The sequence below is a fragment of the Macrosteles quadrilineatus genome, unplaced genomic scaffold, assembly GCF_028750875.1.
Source record: "Macrosteles quadrilineatus isolate MER2022 unplaced genomic scaffold, UCM_ALF_1.0 Scaffold_2__2_contigs__length_208266976, whole genome shotgun sequence".
Taxonomy (NCBI): Eukaryota; Metazoa; Arthropoda; class Insecta; order Hemiptera; family Cicadellidae; genus Macrosteles; species Macrosteles quadrilineatus.
In genome coordinates this window covers 138,968,159-138,974,317 of record NW_026542595.1, presented here as the reverse complement: position 1 = coordinate 138,974,317, position 6,159 = coordinate 138,968,159, and positions in this window count along the sequence as shown.

The following is a 6,159-nucleotide window of genomic DNA, read 5'->3' as shown; positions in this document are numbered from 1 at the left end:
GGCAGCGCTCTTTCATCGGGCAGGGACACCACCTTTTCGGCAATCTTTTCCATGGTCGCCTTGCTTACCAGACGGCAGGCAAAGACAAAGCCAAGGTCATCCTCTAGTTTGGCCATTCCATTTTTGACCACTTGATTTACGGCTCTCTGGGTCCGGAAGGTGTCCAGCATAGCCTTAATGGTCTTTTCCATGTCACGGAGCCGGGTTTCAATGTTACTATCTGCGTCAAGATATTCCTGACGCAGAAGCACAACCTCAGAGCTTTCCGACCGCGACGTCGCTGTGAGGGTTTCCTTCGGCATCCCTACAGCATCTACATCGCCAACATTTTCTGCACCGTTTTCGGTGGTGGCGACCTCTTAAGTTTGGAGCTTCGGACAAAAGGGCTCTGCTCCACTTCAAACGAATTTACTTGCTCATTTGAGCTCCTCTTCAATGATGTGTTCGGGGTATTTTTATCAAAACTCATCGTGTTTTCTCCAGCGCATCGTGCGGCAAGGAGCGGCCCGGAATCAGTCAGGAACGGGTATACCCTCGGGGACAAAAACCCCTACCCCGGTTCCCCGGGGCCCGACCTCCGTTTGCCCAGCACCGGATACCTGACGTGACCCGTCGCAATGCAGAGCCCGACCTCTGCATCCATGCCGCACTCCCTTACCAAGGACCGAAGTGGCTGGTTTCTCACGACCCACTGAGAATACCCATCGGCAGTGCAGAGCACACATCAACCCCTGCAACACAACAGGGGCACTCCCAGGGACTCCCAGTGAGTTCGTCGGTCACCCTTTTAGTCGCCTCTTACGACAAGCCCGAGAAGGCTGCGGTACTATTCTAACCCGGTACCGCACGGGGAAATTAATAAATTAACTAACCTATATATATTTACTACTATATTTTGACAAAAAAAAGCTCAAATTGCCTACTTGTTTATAATTAATACTAGCAAATGTATGTACATTACAAAAATAGCATAAAACACTATGCTAATTACAACTATACTACAATAACTAAGACAACTCAAGGATCATGAAATACTACCTCGGTTAGCGGTTGGGGTCGTGGCCACTTTATAATGTCAAGAGCGAAATGTATTTGGGAGGTTCGATTGTTCGATTGACTTTAGATCCTGCAAGCTTATATCTAATTTAAGAGAAACGGATGAGGCATTGTCTTTGGAAAAGTAGGCCTATTGGATTAATATGCTAGCTCCACTCAATATTGCAAGCAGCCAACGTTATTGTACACCTAGTTAGTGTCGTTGGATTTTCAACGTATTACAGTATCATGGACATTTTAACTTGGCAATCCGAAACACATTAGTTTATTTTACAGTCGATTAAAATAACACTCGTTTATAAAAGCCTTACATGAGCAAGAGTGTAGGATAATTGCAACTAGGTGTATTTTATCAAAAGCCGTATTTGAACCCGAATTTGATTAGTAGAATGGAATAGTAAATTGTAATCTATGCATTTAAAAATAAAAAATTGGCTGTGACAATTACGATTTCGACAACTTAAACAAGAAACTAAGGACACTCGTCAATCACACAGTGTTAGATTATCCATACAGGGTGTATATAAGTCACGGACCTGCTTAATATTTTCTTAACGATACAAATAAATCAATGAGATTTGGTAACAAAACGGCATCTAAAAATATACTTTTTGAAGAAACTGTCAGTTTTCTGTCGTATCATGGGGACGTCCCGCAAGAAGTCAGAAGGAAATCTTAAATAGGAGCATAGGTTGATATGTACATCGAATTAAAGGGCTTTATTAGCAGAATACAATGCTGCAAATTTGAACTCAAACTAACAACCGAGTCAAAAATGGTAGCCGGTGAAAGGTGGGTGTACAAGCTATTTACATTATAAGCCAATCGTCGGTCTCAGGTAAGAGACACAACTCTCGGCTTTTAAAAGAATCAATTATTAATATTGTACTCGACTCGTACTGTTTTATAATCTTGATAAAGATCAGCGATGTAAGGGTAGTCTTGTAAGAGATACTAACAAATCACTGCGAGTGTCAACCGGTAAAAATGTATTATTGTCATATACTACAGCTTTAGATTGAAAATAAGACTATTTTTAAATGTATAGCTTACTACATATTCTCTTGTACTAATTTTGTTTCTTTTTTTACACAGTGTAAACAATTAAAAAAACATTAGTATTATATAAGTTACCGTTGATTGAGTATTTTCGGTTTAAGAGACATCTAGCGGAGACTAGGTGAACTATCACGAGCCTCAACAGTAGCTACATCTAGCGGTGATTTACTGAACTAGTATCAAAACTCATTAAACCCTTGCAGCAAATCTTCAGACAAAGCGAATTTCCATTTACCTGGACGAATTTTCACTAAAATACTACCTTTAAAATGACAAATTTATTTCCTAATAGCCACTTGTGCCCGTGCTTTGCAAAGGGGCCATTATGCGGAGGAGACAATGTTGGTTCGTTGAAAATGCCGAACATATTTTGACAGTTTGAGAGTTTTAAATTAAAACAACTAATTAAACATGTTTGTTTGAATTCTGAATTACAAAAAAAATAGCACTATTAAATATTTATTTCTCTGCTAAACCAAAGTTTGCTAACAATTGCCTCAGTACTTCAGGAATTACGTTTTGATAGAAGAGAGCCAAGTAAAATAATCGGTATTTGACTGGAACTATTTTCCCCAATATCAAGTAATCTTCAGTGTAATCTTTGCTCAATAATAACCGATGTTTTCCCTTGTTACTGTATACTGTATTGTAATTTGCTAGTATGATGTGGATGGTTTGTTATAAACACACGTCTTATGTTGTAATAACAGTGTAAAATGGTGATAGCTTTCAGTAAAAGCTAATACATGGATATGTAAGCAAGCCTGCGTACTTATCCAAACTACCAGCATATCATAAGAGCTGATGATTTTTTTCCAATACAATTAAATAAAGGTTATAAAGGAAACCAACTGTACCATTGCCAAACTTGGTTCAAGGGTATTATTATAAAGTGAATGGATATAGAACAGGTATTTTTGGTAAATACATTATGTAAGTTGTTCCTGTGAGAGTGAGAAGTTCTGTAGCGAAGTCTCAACATCAGCGGGTTTCCTAAAAAATGAATATATATTAAAATTATAAAGTATTATTAAGCATACCTAACAGTGTGTCGCGCGAAGCCGACGGGCTACAGCTAGCCCATACATACAAGCGAACATTGCTTACATAAGAGCATTGACTTTATATCTACACTATACAATTGTGTAGATATAAAGTCAATGCATTTTAAGAGTATAGGGGATTTATTGAAACTGGTCATATTTTATTGCAAACTAGTGCACCCGAACTTGATTAGTAATGGAATTCTGTAGTAATTAGTTGTAATCTATTCATTTAAAACACTTTTGCTCTGACGTGGCCACCGGTGCCGCACGAATGAAATTTCAGCCAAAAGTAATTTGTGTACACATTACTATAGACTTAAACAAATAAAAGTGTGTTTATATGAAATTTTAGATATGGTTGACTTTTTATCTACTCTACTTGTAAAGTTTCAGTAACAAAATGAGATAATAATTATACTAATTAAACCGTGTACCACCCGTGGTACACGTCGACCTGTGATCATATCATCATGTCGAAAACATAAGTACATTCCATGAAGTAAAACATGGTTTTTAGTTCAATTTTTGGTATTTAAACAAGATTTTTTGTTGAAATAAATAACAAATATTTTGGTAACTTTGGGTTTTATTATTAGGCTAATGTAACATGAATTTAGTTCATGTACCACCCGTGGGTGGATACGTTTCATGTGGCTTCTACAAACACGAGTGCATAGTAGAAACACTCACAAAGGCCCGGAAATGCTGTTTTTAACCGACTTCCCCACTACCAACAAAAGGAGGAGGTTCTAAATTTGTTTGTGGCAATGTTTTTTTTTTTTTATGTATGTTTACCAATTTCTCAGTGATTCTTTTACCGATCAGTGTGGTTCCACCACCAAAATAACCAGGAGAGTTTCTATTTGGTACAATATATAGCATTAGGTTTAAGTATAATATTTGTTTCGGTGAAAAATGTTGAAAACCTCAAATATCCAACATTTATTTTGTTTATATTTGTGCAGAGAAGGCAATAAATAATAATAATATTCCTACAGCTGTTAGTTATTGATTAATAAACAAATAATGTTTCTATTTGTTATTAAGTTTTAAAATCTAAAAAAAATATTACTGTAGTAACATATCAACTACGGTGGATTGAGTATTATTGGCCTAAGAGACATCTAGCGGACACAAGATGAACTGTCGCAAGCCTGGACGGTAGTTACATCTAGCAGTGATTGACTGAACTAATCTACAAACACATTGTACACCCGATGTAGCAAACCTTATGCGATTTTCATGGATTTTTACCAAACTAGTGTCACGTTTATAGCCTACTAGCTTGTACCCGCGGCTTCGCCTGCATTGGTGTAACCATAAATATTATACATGTTAAGAAATAAACATGTATTTTTGTTTAAGATGAGCCTGTAATAACTGTGTGTAATGTATATTTAAATCGTGTATGTTTGCTTGGAAATAACAAACCTGGCCTTAAATCGTCGCTTTATCTTTGAACTTCTGTTATCTAACATTCCAGTTCTGTTCTAAGTCTGTCTGGCCTATTAATGACATGGACTCTCAACTTTCACTAGCCCACCTCAAATATCAAAACTTTGCTGAACAACTTAAATTCTAAACACAACTTAAATTAAGGTGATGAGTTACAACTAAAATATGTCAGACTACGCTTTAAAATACTATTTTAATCATTAATTAATTCACTGCAGTACCCTTTCGGCTGTAAAAATTATGAAATAAAAATTTTTGGGGATATTTATGACTTTTTGGGGTTGGGGAGGTGACATACAAATGAATTTAAAATTCCCCCCAATTTTGAATTTTGATTTTTTGGTCGTGGCCTGTAAACTATACTGATGTGCACTTTGACTCCTAATATTTTGCTTTCGGTAATAAAAATATTCATCAAACACTCATTCGGCCTGTCGTCGAGGTATATTTAGTTTAATTACTGCCTTTCAGACTTGATGTCGAACTCGTGAGTGATTACATAAATGCATTTAAACATATTTATCAACTTGGTTTGGTAAAATATTAATAAAAAACATCAAGGTTCTCCTAATTCTACTTTGAAATTAAAACATTCTCATTAAAATTGATTTTTAAATTTTCCTTGGAAATAAAATAAATTGAATGATATTGATTCACATTTCATGACGTGCCTAGCTATGCATGCTCGTGCGTTCCAGGCCGCCACGTGGTGCCGACCTGTAACCTGTCGATTTCCTGTCTGAACAAAGCACCTAGCTGGTCTGAGACACGTTTTAATCTATTCTATTTCTGTTAAAATTGCATTTTTGGCCGGATCTTGACGCTCTGCTACCACTATGTGATGATGTGGAGTAGTATGAGTGTAAATGAAGATACCTGGGCCCTATATATCTTCCTCTAGCCACTGCCAAATCACCCACATTTCCTGTCGTAACCCAACTCTATTGCAAGAATTAATCTAACTCGTCAAAGTGCACAATATTACCTTAGCTGCCTATCACAGCCAGCTTTTATGTTCGTAATGTATCTAATTATAATATAATGAACAGAGAAATATATATATATGGACTTATTCTAATTTGTGAAAAAGGTTACTAGACTTAGCAAATGTGAATTCTAATTTACGATATTAATTGCCAGACCACGACCCTTCGAGAACCTAATAAACTACATGATTGAATTACTTTTTGCCCCAACCTACACCCTTTCCCCAACCCCTACTTCTATTAGCTAGACATCTTAGGCTACAGTCTACTTATCCGATCAGATGTACAGCTCCAGGCGCTCGACACTACACTGAACTCGTCTCTTGGTTCGCTGCGCGTGCCTACCCGGGTCGACTGCGCGCGCATCGTGGTCACGTGACTTGCGTTATTGTAGCGGTCCGCTACATCTGGCTATAAACTATCTGGAGTTTACACGTCAAGCTTGTATATAGCCGAGGAGTTCCTTATAAAGCGATATAGTTCAGCTAACTTAACTGAGTAGATTGCAGTTATTGTTTATGGATGAACAAAACGAACGAAAGTATAACACAACCTTC